Source organism: Saccopteryx leptura, chromosome 10, assembly GCF_036850995.1.
Source record: "Saccopteryx leptura isolate mSacLep1 chromosome 10, mSacLep1_pri_phased_curated, whole genome shotgun sequence".
Taxonomy (NCBI): Eukaryota; Metazoa; Chordata; class Mammalia; order Chiroptera; family Emballonuridae; genus Saccopteryx; species Saccopteryx leptura.
In genome coordinates this window covers 37095942-37110352 of record NC_089512.1, presented here as the reverse complement: position 1 = coordinate 37110352, position 14411 = coordinate 37095942, and the positions used below count along the sequence as shown (strand labels likewise).

The 14411-nt window shown below is 43.7% G+C and overlaps 1 protein-coding gene across 5 annotated transcripts in view; it reads right to left on the bottom strand.

The window, feature by feature from the left end:
- The window catches only part of TMEM108 (transmembrane protein 108), a 325910-nt gene that overhangs the window by 177307 nt on the left and 134192 nt on the right, over positions 1 to 14411 (bottom strand). The window lies entirely within an intron of this gene.

Genomic DNA, 14411 nt, shown 5'->3' with positions numbered 1-14411 from the left:
TTTCCGAAGCTGGAAATGGGGAGAGACAGTCAGACAGACTCCTGCATGCGCCTGACCGGGATCCACCCGGCACGCCCACCAGGGGCGACACTCTGCCCACCAGGGGGCGATGCTCTGCCCCTCCGGGGCATCGCTCTGCCATGACCAGAGCCAGCGCCTGGGGCAGTGGCCAAGGAGCCATCCCCAGTGCGCCCGGGCCATCTTTGCTCCAATGGAGCCTTGGCTGCGGGAGGGGAAGAGAGAGACAGAGAGGAAGGAGGGGGTGGGGGTGGAGAAGCAAATGGGCGCTTCTCCTATGTGCCCTGGCTGAGAATCGAACCCGGGTCCCCCGCACGCCAGGCCGACGCTCTACCGCTGAGCCAATCGGCTTGGGCCTTTTTTTTTTTTTAACAGACTTTATTAAAAGGAAGAAAGGAACCCTGCTGGGCACTTCTCTGGAGAAGAGCCTAGGCAACTTCTTTTAACCCAAACTATAACAGAAAAAACTGAGGATGATTCTGAACAATGAAGGCTAATTAAATGAGCAGTCTCAGGAAAAGGACCAAATTAAAGGAGTGTGGCCTTCATAACCTTAAAGAAAAAACAAGAAACCTCTAAACACCTTAAGGTGGTCCCCAGGTGGACAAAATGACCCAGGAAAAAGTTACTAAAAGTGTACCTCGCCCCCAAGAAATTGAAGGTACTGAAGGTTAAAGCTACAAAGAGAAGGATATCGTCCTTTGCCCCAGGTTGGTGATGTGACTGATCTGTTTGGCTAAAACAAACTCTGAGCAGGAGTGAGGCGTTCTTGATTGGAGTTCTAACAGCCAGTGCTCAATAAACAGGAGGAAATTCTCTCTTCCCTCCATCACAAAACTAGCAGTGTTGCAGAGAGAGGCGCGACTGGCCTCGGTCTCAGAGAAGATGATAGTGAGCAGAGCTGCAGCCCACCCAACCTTGCTGGCGTGTAGCCTGAGCAGAAATCAAGTTGAGGTTGTCACCTACGGCGTAAATCAGTCTACTTGGACAAATTATAGTGACTTTAAAAACATTTCTCAAAACTTCAACGGAGAAGACACCTATTTCATCTTAACAGAGGTGAAAGTTTGCTCATTAAACAAAGATAGTAAATAATGGGAGAAAATACTTTGATAAATTTAAAACCTATACGTTAAGGCTTCGTAGGGGTATGTATGCTTTGTTGAGACTGATTTCCTTCTTTGATTTTATCTCTCCCTCCCCCACATCTCTCTTCAGATTCTATTTACAATGGTACTCCTCAAAAATATATTCTGTCACTTGACTTGCTCCAGTTAACTCTAAACAAAAAAAAATCATTTAATGTTTTTGATAATAAGAATAAAAATGAATCAGATCGACATATTTAAATTTTTTAAATTTGCAATAAACCACTGTTTAATGGAAATATCAGCTCTGTCAACAGTTGACAAAATCGTAACGTATTTGGCTCCAATGGGTACAGAATGTTGTGTTGAACCCTTAGTTTAGATCTTCACATAGAGGCGACAAGACTCTAATGAGCCAACATTCCGCTTTGCTCTCTAGAACAAGGAAGATGGTGCACACTCTGGTCTCTGAGTGCTGTACGTAAGGCAGCCAGCACCGTGCCTGATCAGGAAACGTCAAATCTCCTCTCGTATCCAGACTCCTGCCTGCCTCTTATTGAAGATGTCAGGCTGATCAGACTTACTGTCTCCTTAAGGATTTTAAAATAGACAGCAGGACACTGCTCCACAGCACAGCTTCTAGAGAAGCTCAGTTTTCTAGACCAGGGTGATCAGATGTCCCGTACAGGACTGGTTGTGCTATAGAAAAGAAAGTACTTATGTCCAACAAAGATTAATTTAGCTCTACTTTGGGGGGGGGGGGTGTCTTGCGTTATTTAGGAAAGTTAAATAAAATTTTTCTATTCATCTACCTGTGAGATACCGCTGAAATAATAAGATCATTGTTCTTGAGTAGGAAAATGATGTCTTATATGGTTTAAGTATCATTTCTTGCCCTGATGTAAATAAAAATCAGGGTTGACATACTAAAAGTCCTAAAGGTCACCAGCCTGGACTAGATGCACTAGCAAAGCCCTGTTGCCAAAGGTCATACCCACCTTCACCAATATGTAATCTTTAAGGCTAGAGAAAAAATAAATTTTCATGTGATAACAAGTTAAAAGTTGTGATTATTGTTGCCATGGAGACAGGATTTTTCTTGTAATGCTGGCCTTTTGCTGGCAGATGAAGACAGTATTATAATCAATAAGAAAGTAGTACTTTCTTTTCTACCTCCCTCTTGGGGATAGGATTATGAGAAAAAATAATATAGAACCATTTTTGATGGGCCTTAAATATCCAAGGGTAGAAATCCCCCCCCCATGAAATATTAGCACACCCAATAAAACGCCAGTCTATGCCTTCACCATGCTTTGTTGAAGGACTCATTAAACACCCAAGTGTACAGGCCAGTCCTTGACTCCTATCAGTTCCTTGTCAATGTTTCTCTGCTTCTTTTGGCCTTATCCACTAACTCTTTCATATGTTAGAATTGCTTCTCAATCAAGAAGCAACTTGAGTTGAGAATTCCTTATCCTCTGATTTGGAATGAGGTTAAGGGGCACAACTGAATCTCCCTAGAACGCCATCTCAAATTGTGTCAAAATAGTCTTTTGCCAGTAGGTATCCTGGTGACTTTATTTCACTATTATTTTAGCTGAAATCTCCCTGGCTTTGTTCTTCTTTTGATCATTTGGTCTTTTGAAGGCCGGTAATTTTCCCTTCTTCCCTAGAGAGAAACAGCCCAGTAGAGAGGGGAAAATCATTTAAAGCTTTCCCCAACATAATAGATAAATAAATGAGGTCTCCTCTTACTTCCCATGTGTATATCAAATAGTCAGCATCCACTCCCTGTAGAATTCCACTTTGAAAATATGGTGAGTTAGACAGGGTCGTATTTATACACGTTTAACCTTGACAGTAGGAAAAGCCTCTATGCATAAAGGTCATTTCCTTTCAGACAAGCAAACGGAATAAAAAAGGGTCAGATAGATGCCTAACTACAAGACAAGTCAAATTAAGTGCCTTGGTATCATCACAGGTAGACTTCCCTAGGATCAGGTCTGTGTGCACAGCTGTCAGTAGCAAGTGGAAAGGGAACTTAGGTAGAGTCAAAACAATGGGTTCATGAAACTTGTTTCTTCCGTCTGCAGCTCACCCAGCTCAGCTACATTTCCAAAGTTCCCTTTAATTAGGTGGGACCATGTGATTGAGTTCAAGCGAATGGCCAGGATATAGACTCACCTACGTCTTTCCTATGGGAGTTCCTGCTCTTCCTCACATCCCTTCCTGGAAGATACAGAGAATCCAGGGAAGGGAGGCTGACTCTAAGAACATGGCAGACTTCCACTATAGAGAAATTCTAGGTCCCTAAATGACTAGACAGAACAGGATCCTCTTCCACCTCACCTCCCACCAACCTACATTGAATCATGATGTTAATGATAAATAAATTTATTTGAAATCACTGAGATTTTGACTTTTGTTACAATTAGCGTTACCTACCCTGACTAAAGCAATAAAGCTAAATGGATCCTGAAATATGGTTTCTTCTGTGTGCTCAGCTCACCTTAAAGAGCCAAAAAGTATCTTGAACTAATCTTTTTAAAAATTATTATTATTGAGAGGTGGGGAGACAGAGAGGCAGGCTCCTGCATGTACTCTGACAGAGATCCACCTGGCAAGTCCACTAGGGGGCAATCTGCCCATCTGTGGCCGCTGCTCCATTGCTTGGCAACCAAGCTATTTTAGCACCTGAGGCAGGCCATGGTGCCATTCTCAGCGCTGGGGGCCAACTTGCTTGAATGAGCCATGGCTGTGGGAGGGGGAGAGAGGGAGAGGGGGAGAGAGAAAAAGGGGAGGGGTCAAGAAGTAGATGGTAGATTCTCCTGTGTGCCCTGATGGGGAATCAAATCTGGGACTTCCACATGCTGGGCCAATGCTCTACCACTGAGCAAACCAGCCAAGGCCAGTCTTGAACTAATCTTAAATATTTCACATTATGGTTCTGAGGCAACCGTTGGTAGATGGGACACTGTTTATTGAGCAGCTGAGCTTAAGGGCCAAGAATCAATATTCTTAAGAGCACAAACTTGGAACTGATGACCAAAAACATAAATAAAAATTCTCCCCTTTATTCCTCAAACCTTCCGTATCTCTGAAAAAGGGAAATAAAATAAAAAGAACTGCCTGCAAAAGCTGGAACGCACAAATGCCATTTCAGGGTAGAGTGGGAAAGGACAAGGAAGGAGAAATGGCCACCTATAACATCCAATCTCTTTCAAACCACTCCCTCATCATTTATACGGGATTATCCTCCTTCAACACCACTTTTCATTTTGCAAATATGTAGTGCGCAGACTTGCCTGGTTTGATGAGAAAGGTTTCCAAGAAAATTAAATGTCAAGGCTGCCTGGCTTATTGGTTTTGTTCTGTATAAATTCCCTTTTTAATTCAGCTTTGAATAATTGTATTCCTCATTGTCAATGTGACAGATTAGCTTCAATCTTAACAGGGTGTGAGAGTCAGGAAAGGAGGCAAAGACGAGCGACGGCTCTCATTTTAGGAGGTTAGAAACGGAGAATGAAGTTTCAAAGACAGCCTTTAATGGCTCTGAGGAAGAAGTGGCACTGAGGTGTCGGATATATATTTTTTAAGTGTGTTATTATTTGTTCCTGTTTTTCCTCTTCCAGAGACTGGTGCCTTAATATATGTAAAGCTTAAAGTAAGCTAGAAAGAGACTGCCCTGAATGTGGATAGAAAATTGCTGGGAAAGCCGTACTGTCCCATTAGGTCACACTCAGGACTCCTACTTACATTACTGAGTTAGTGGGCACCCTGGAGCTCAGCCCAGAATTCCTCCTCCACCTCGCAACCTGCAGTAGCTCCATGTGACAGCACGCTATTACATAACTCCCAACATGGAGCCAGTACTGGTGGGGTGATCCTGAACACTGGGCTTAAGTGTGGGAGCCCATATTTAGTCAAAAAGGAGTTTCATCTTTTTTTAACCCCCTCTTAGTTTACATATATTAAAATATAAAACAAAAGTTAAGAGAATAGTTCTTATACATATGTGAATCACATTACTCCAGGCTCGCAGAGATAAACTTTAGTCTATGTTATCTGCATGTGCAGGGCACACATAAGCATGTGATCTCAAACAGTGAAGGGAATTAAGAGCTGCAAATCTCCTGTTATAAAATAAGCCATGGGATGCAATGCACAGCACAGAGAATAATGTTGATAATATTGTAGTAACTATGTACAGTGTCGGGATGCTTACTAGACTTATCATGGTGATCACTTTGTAAAGTATATAAATGTTGAATCACGAGGTTGTACACCTGAAATCAATATAACATTGTATGTCAACTATACTTTAAAAAAGCACAAAACTCTTTCCTATTAGAATAAAAGACTATTATAACTATGAAATGTACACAATAAAACACACTGGTATTCCTTTACAATTTGAAAAGACAAGCGCCCAGAGAGGTTTAACTGACTTGCCCAAAGTTTGGTACTCTGATATGGCCAACTGATTTGATATGATCACACACATCCCATACACACAGGGAGAGAAAGGAAAAATAATATAGTAATTTGCATGTTAAATCTTCAGATGTCCAGAAGAAATATATGTATTTAAAATATCATATTCTCAAAGGATGCATCATCCAGCAAAATTATTCTTAAAGACTTGAAACCTAGGATTAGAAAAGCTTTTGCCAAGGTTTTGTCAAAAGGAAATTTAGGTTGGGAAGACTTATTTCCTTATATGCTCTTTCCAGGGATAATAGCACAATCAACGGAGAGCACAATTCTGATGAATTTGTGTCACAATATGTTCTCAACTAAAATATCTATATCTACTTACAGAGAGGACTATGTTTTAAACTGAGTTTTGATTCCTAAGCCTTTTTAGAGTGTTAAACATAACAGTGGTTGATGCTATGCCTTTTGAAATCACTTACATGACATGGTTTTGCAGGCATGGTTCAGAACTAAACTATGAGGAACAGATTACAAGCTATGTTTACAGTAGGAACAGAGTTGCTAACCATGTGAAGCAACTCTTAACAGTTCCTAATAAGGTGAAGTGTGTTGGCTCTAGAGAAAACATCACCAAAATAAAACCCAAAAAGTGGGTTATTGACTCGTGTTCTCCAGCCCAAGAAGGCTGTCAGCTCTGTTGGAGAGGCTGCATCCTGACAGATTAGAAAGGTCCTCCATTCATTTGACAAAAGCAGTGGAGGCACCGCTCTTTTTTTTTTTATTATTCATTTTTTAGAGAGGAGAGGGAGAGACAGAGAGAGAAAAGGGGGGGAGGAGCAGGAAGCATCAACTCCCATATGTGCCTTGACCAGGCAAGCCCAGGGTTTTGAACCGGCAACCTCAGCATTTCCAGGTCAACGCTTTATCCACTGTGCCACCACAGGTCAGGCTCGAGGCACCGCTCTTTATTGGGTGAGAATTTGCCTAGTGCTGGAGAAAACAGTGAGCACTCACTGAAGTTCTGCCCCCTTACAGACAGGGAGGGGTTGGCCTGTAGGAGCTCTGGCTCTGCAGACAAGAAGGGGAACACACACAGGCAGAATGTCAAGGAAGAGTTCACCAATTCTCCTTTCAATCAGCTCTACTGCAGGCTCAGGGGGCCATAGGTGGCTGGGGTTGGGTGACAGCATAAATAAATAGTGCCTGAATTACAGGAGAAGCTGGCATGGTGCTGGACATTATACAGTTAAACAGAAACACATTTGGCAGTAGGCCAAAGTGCAAGAATGGTAAAGGGCAGAGAGAAATTTAATAGTTGAATAGAAAGCACTCACATGTCCATTCCATGGGGGAAATAACTATTTCTAGCTTAGACCTCCAATCAGGAAGTTACTTTTTCAACCAAGAGCAGCGTAAAACATCCTCTTCTGTTTAGTCTATAGTCAGAGCGAAGAGGTCCTTGCATTGCGAGAAGGCACAGGTTAGAGAAACACAGAGCAATAGCGCGATGCCAGGCCTGGGGTAAGTGGTTGAGCAAGCAGCTGAAATTCTGGAGGATTTGTGGCAGGAAGCAAACCTCCTGACACATAATGCGAGGAAGGTCTTATTTTAAAAGATCTTTGAGGAGGAAGTACTTAAGCAGAAATGAGGATAAACTATAGACAAGAAAAAAAAAGTATTGGTTTGCCATCAAACAATCAAGAATGTCACAGAAAAGGATCAGCAGAAAAATCAGTGTTGCACTGAACATTTCTTTACAAATTAGCGATATACATTTAACAGTTTAATTCATTTATTGCAAAGTGTAGGTAGGTAGCTGGGTTTCGAAGTTTAACCCACAGTGCATGCAACTTAGAACTGCAGGGGAGAATGCAATTTTCAAAATGTCATCTATAACTAACCTGGCCTTCCTCTTGAACCCTAATCTGCTGTTAGGAGAGAAAATGTTACACTGTTCACACACTTAGCCAATCTCCAGTTAACCAACTAGTTGAATGAACCAGAACGCTCCACTCCGTCTCCACTTCACACTGCCCGATTCCCTTGGTGCACTGAGGACTCATAGGAACAGGTTTCCCTGAGGTGTCTGTGTCCTCTGCTCTCAAGAGTCAGTTGTGCCCCCGAAACTACATGTTATTTTAGTTACGTATTATATACTGTTCATCAAAATTAGGGGATATTTCAAAATGAATATGAAGTGATGTAATATTCCCTAATTTTTGTGAGCAGGATAATTAAATATACTGTAATACAAAATGAGAAAAAAATGATTGTGAAGAGAGTTGTCTGTATGAAAACTACATGAAATGCTTTGAATAGACTTAATTAAGGTAAGCTTCTTTTAACAATGCTTGCAATTAGATGTCAAGGCAACTGTAGAACACTTTTTTTTACTGGAAAAAGTCTAAGATTCTACGCTCAAATTTCTTTGCAAATGTCTTAAAGAGTTATCGATCTAGTAATGAAAATACCAGTAGAAATTGTAGATGAAGCATTATGGAGGTTTATGCCAGAAATAAGGAGAACTCTAATTGGAAGATCAATATGCAAAGCAAAGGTCTTGGCCCTGCATTAAAAGATTGCTGTAGGCCCTGGCCAGTTGGCTCAGTGGTAGAGCGTCGGCCTGGCGTGCAGGGGACCCGGGTTCGATTCCCGGCCAGGGCACATAGGAGAAGCGCCCATTTGCTTCTCCACCCCCCCCCTCCTTCCTCTCTGTCTCTCTCTTCCCCTCCCACAGCCAAGGCTCCATTGGAGCAAAGATGGTCCGGGCGCTGGGGATGGCTCCTTGGCCTCTGCCCCAGGCGCTAGAGTGGCTCTGGTCTTGGCAGAGCGACGCCCCGGAGGGGCAGAGCATCACCCCCTGGTGGGCAGAGTGCCGGGTAGATCCTGGTCGGGCGCATGCGGGAGTCTGTCTGACTGTCTCTCCCCGTTTCCAGCTTCAGAAAAATACAAAAAAAAAAAAAAAAAAAAAAAGATTGCTGTATGAATGTACAATTACATTAAACCAAAATCAAAATGTTTAAGACATATACAGGCCCTGGTTGGTTGGTTCAGTGGTAGAGCATTGTCCCAGTGTGTGGTTGTCCCGGGTTCAATTCCCGGTCAGGACACACAGGAGAGGTGCCCATCCGCTTCTCTATTCTTCCCATTCTCGCTTCTCTTTCTTTCTTCTCCTCCCCTCCTGCAGCCATGGCTCAATTAGAGCGAGTTGGCTCTGGGTGCTGAGGATGGCTCCATGGCCTCGGCCTCAGGCACTAAAATATATCTCTGGTTGCAACGGAGCAAGGGCCCCAGATGGGCTTGCCAGGTGGATCCCAGTCAGGGCACATCCAGGAGTCTGTCTCTGCCTCCTCTCCTCTCCTCTCACTTAAAAAAAAAAAAGATATATACATAAATAATAATTTATGATTCTATTTTAACTAGTTTATTACTTTTAGTGTAACTAAATGTCTAACCCAGCTTAAAATTTAGTTCAGTAATTTAAACCGTTCCTTTAGACCAGTGTTTTTCAACCAGTATGCTGCAGCACACTAGTGTGCTGTGAGACATGGTCAGGTGTGCCATGGGGAAATTAAACATGGGTCCCCAAACTACAGCCCGCATATGGCCCGCGGAGGCTATTTATCCGGCCCGCTGCCAGCCGCCTCCATCCGGACATAAACATTCCCCTTACAATCCCTCCAGCTATCAGTGACTGGAAGAGTGGAGGCACAGGGAATGCTCACTGACCAATCACCTTCTAGGATTCATCCCGACCACTAGGATGAACCAATAGTAGGCCGCCTCTCATCCACACCCAGGAAGGTCCCCGCTTGGGCTGCGGCGCACTTGTCATTGTGTGGCCGCAGCGAGTAGTTGAAGCTGCTACTCCTCCCCATGGTCCCGATTTCTAATCCTGGACCGGACTGGAGGTAAATGTTGCCACCACTAGATGAAGCCTCAGCCTCAGCTGGTTATGTCTATCCTGATGGTGTATGTAGATATTTGACCTTTTTCTTTTTAAAAGAGGCTCCCGCAGAGGGTGATATACAATGCATAACAATGCATCACAATATTATCTAACTTTAAAGCTAAAGTTTGCTGATCTTCCTTTGGACAGTTTTTGGTTATCTGTTGCCAAGGAGTTCCCCATTCTGGCCAACAAAGCTATTTTGACATTGCTCCCGTTTTCAACCACATATCTATGTGAGCTGAGCTTCTCAAGCTTGATTGCGATAAAAACTAAAAACAGAGAGAGACTGAGAACTGTCGAGGAAGAGCTTCGTGTGTGTCTTTCTACCATTCCTGCCAGAATATCCCTTTTGTGTTCATCGAAACAGGCCCAGGTTTCACACTAAGTGAGTATAAATACATTTAGAAACTATATTATTAACTATATGTATAATATGCACTGTGTTAGAGTGTCATTTTGGTAGGTGGTGTGCCCCAGGATTTTATAAATGTAAAAAATGTGCCGCAGCTCAAAAAAGGTTGAAAATCACTGCTTTGACAATATTCAGATTCTCGGACAGCTTCCCCTCTCCCTATAATGGCATCCCAGCCCTCCTGGTGCCTGAAGGGGTGTGGGGCAGTCATTAGGCACTGTGTCAGTCCTTTCATATGCATTGCCTGGCACCCACTGGTTTGCATTAATGTCCCTTATTTCCATGTCACCATGTGCTCCAGTGGTCAAGTACCAGGCTGGGCCCTTCTGTCACCTCCAGCAATTCTCCCAGGTAGTCTGTCCAGTCTGTCCAGCTGCCTCTGCCGCTCAGCCTTCCCTCAGCTCCGGCGGGCTGCAGACCCCGGAACGTGCCCCAGCAGCATTCAGGTCCCAGCGCAAAGGTCGGTCCCCATACTGTTTTGGTGCTTCTGCATCTCACCTTGGCATCCTCACTGTATGATCACGGAGCTGCTCCACACTGGCATGGAAGGCCCGTGCACAGTCCTCCTTCCCATTCCCCAGTTCCAACAGGAGCAGGGGAGAGACTCCGTGCGTGCGGGGCTTCCCACGATTCCCCAGCCTCCCACACCAAAGCTCAGAGGGGACTCTGCAGATGCCCCCTTTGTGCCCACTTCTCTATCCTCCCCTCTCCATTCTGCTTCCCGTTACTCCGACAGACACAGACCTTTCTTTCCCATCATCTTGCCTGACTTCTCCCAGACTCCGGCTTCTCCCAGGAGGACCTGGGAGCTGGCCCTCCAGGCTTGCCGTCTGCAGGAGCACACGGCGGAACTAACTGAACAGGGCCTCTCAGTCCTCAGCGCCCATCAAGCCCACTGCCTTGCTGGCCTCCAACACTGGAGCCCTAAGTCCACTGTGCCTTAAGAATGAGGTGCCGCAATGAGACAAGACTTTAAGGGGAAGAGGGGAGGACCAATTGGCTTCATAGCTGGAAAAAGAGAACTTATTTGTTTTTATTTATATATTTACTTAAGCAGCCATAAGGAGCAATGTATCCCCAATGTTACTTATCATTCCAGAGTGAGGGTCAATCATTCCCAAGCTTTTGTTATTACTATACAGTCTCCTCTAGCTCCAGCCAAAGATTAACAGCTGCTGTTGCTATATATAGATGTGTGGACTGGACAGAAGAGCGAGGACGCTGGTGTCAGACGGCACAACACTGAGTCAGGTGCACGTCCTGCAGAAACACCATCTTATGAAGACATTTGGTCTGGGTGCTATGACGTGAGCGGCATCTTCCCTGGACTCCAGAGGCTGCACTGAGAGGACCGGTGTGTTTGGCACACTTCTAGCTGGACTCTCTGCTCTGGGGACAAGGGGAGAATGAGGTGTGCCGGCAGGAGCCGTTTCTCCAGCACACAGAGGCAAATAAAAACATGTGGCAGTGTGCTTAAGGCTACAAGACTATTAAAAGTTAGGAAGAAAATGCCTTTCAAACAAGCAGACATAAAAACTGTGACAGACCAAGGTATACCACCACCAAATGGGCCTGGGACTTCCAGGACACCCAATTCTCAGGGTCTGCTAATGCGCCAATGCGCCCAGTGAGGAAGTCATATTGGAACCTCAGGCTGTTCCCTCCAAAGGGTGATCGCTAGCAGGACTTCCTAAGGAGCCCAGTCACTTTTAAGCTTAGAGTAATTCACTGGGGAGAAATCAAATCTATGCATTTTCCTAGATAAAAAGCAAGATTTAGTCTTGAAATTTCCCCCCCACTGATTTGAGGCACGTGGAGGGGAGAGACAGAGAGAAACAGCATCAACTCACTGTTCCACTAAGTTGTGCCATTACTAGTTGTGTACTCATTAATTGCTTCTCATTTGTGCCCTGACTGGGGACTGAACCTGTGACCACAGTGTGTTGAGATGCTTTATTCACTGAGCCACCTGGCCAGGGCCAAAATGTAAACTTTTATAGCCTTCTTAGGACTATTAGTACTGAAGAAAAAGTTAATCTTCCCTGCCCTCAATGCAGCCTGATCAATCAACCTAGGAGTGGAAAGAAAGGGCTCTGCTTCCATTAAAACTGGAATGAAAAGCCAACAGTTGACACCACTGACATATAAATGGCAGGCTGGGGGCAGATCAAGCTGGGTGAGGTGCCTAGACAAGGTGAGATCTCCTAGGTTAGGGAGATTTGGGGTTCAGAGACAAAGGCTACTGCCACGGGTTCATTGTGACTAAAACTACCTTTGCCTCAATGCTCGGGCAAAAAGATCTCTGAATATTTAGATTCCATCTCAATATCAACCATATCCCCATTTTCAGGGCCTAAAGCATAAAAGCTGAAGTTTAATTTTGATCACTGTCAAGCTACTTGATAACAGAACTTTCCAAGAGTGGACTCAGAACCTCTTTAAGTTGGCTAGACAGTTAATCTTTAGTCCAATGATCGAAGTCCATTGGTGAATAATATGGTGATAATGAATCATCTCCCCCCTTCTCTGTTCTACTGAAATTTCTGCTTTCTGAATTTAGTCTGCTGGAAGCTTAACTTTTTTGGAGCAAAATTACTCCCTGAAAACCTTTGTATGTTCCAGTTAAATGTACACAAATTAAATGTTTGACTTAAATGTACAATGGGGTCTCTTCATAAGAGGATAAACTGAGTTCAGGCTGTGAGAGGGGCAATTTTAGTGAGGGAGAAGTGACGTTCTAAGCATTAGTTATTTGGAAATGATGCAGACTTTGCTCTCAAAAGGCATAGAACTAAGGAAGGAAGCTGTCAACGAGAGTGAAATTAAACACACATGCTTCCCAGGCTCAAAGCAGCCACAAGGAGCAATGTAGCCTCATTGTTTCTAGGAGGCGAAGGGTTATCTCTTTTCTTATGATAAAGAAACATGGGGTGATGGCCCATAGGTAAGGCCACTCAGGCTCTTCTGTTCTGGGATAGAACAACTGATCACAGATGAGATTCCTCTATACCAGGGGTAGTCAACCTTTTTATACCTACCGCCCACTTTTGTATCTCTGTTAATAGTAAGAATTTTCTAACCACCCACTGGTTCCACAGTAATGGTGATTTATAAAGTAGGGAAGTCACTTGACTTTATAAAATTTATAAAGCAGAGTTACAGCAAGTTAAAGCATATAATAATAATTACTTACCAAGTACTTTATGTCAGCTTTTTGCTAAGTCTGGCAGAATAAATCTTTATAAAACAACTTACTATAGTTAAATCTATCTTTTTATTTATATTTTGGTTGCTCTGCTACCGCCCACCATGAAAGCTGGAATGCCCACTAGTGGGTGGTAGGGACCAGGTTGACTACCATTGATCTATACCTTTACTGACCCTTGGCACCTTCAACTTCCGATGGCAGCCTACCTTCCTATGTCAATACTAGACTGAAGATAATAAAAGAAAGAAAATTAAGTGAGAGGTGGGGAGGCAGACACAGACTCCCGCATGCGCCCTGATTGGGATCTACCTGGCAAGCCCCTACCAGGCAATGTTTTGTCCATCTGGGCTGCTGCTCCATTGCTCAGCAACCGAACTACTTTAGCACCTGAGGTGAGGCCACCAAGCCATCCTCAGTGCCCGGGGCCAACTTTGCTTGGACCATTTGAACAATGGCTCTGGGAGAGGAAAAGAGAGAGAGATGAGCGAAGAGGGATGAAAAAGCAGATGGTCGCTTCTTCTGTGTGTCCTAACTGGGAATCTCAGGACTGCCACTCGCCAGATCGATGCTCTACTGCTGAGCCAACTGGCCACAACTGAAGATAACTTTAAAGTATACAGTTTATCTAGTACAGGTCGTATGTATCTGAAAACAACTAGAAAACTGTTTTCTGAATCTATGGAATCCTACTGACTATGCCAAGTAAATGTCTCCAAATAAAGAATACCGTATTTTTCGTTCCATAAGACACACCTGGAGTTTTAAGGAGGAAAAGGAGAAAAAAAAATTCTGAACCAAATTGTGTGTTAAAACATTTAATAAAATACCGTAATTTTCGCTCCATAAGACACATGGGCATTTTCCCCTCCACTTTTGGGGAAGAAAAGTGCATCTTACAGAGCGAAAAATACAGTAAACTGAGTGCTTTCTGGATTATTGTGTTTTGAAGACAGAACTGCCCAACAGTACTGTACAACATCCTTTAGTTCACACAGGATCTTCATAGTACAATCATAATGAAAGTAACTTATTATAAAACATTCTATTCAGGGCCTCACTCTATTTCCTTTGTTAAACGATTCTCTCTGGAAGTACCTACTGTGTCTGATTAATACTACCAGATCCTCATTTGTCAATGCCACTCATGTCACTCAAGTGGTTCTGTAAAATTCCTGCCAACAATTTCATGAATTCTAACCCTGTAAACCGTAAATGATTAATAATTTCTACAATCAGAAACCAGAAAAGGCAGTATGTAAATGCAGGATTCCGGAACCAGATTGGCCAGGGTTCTGC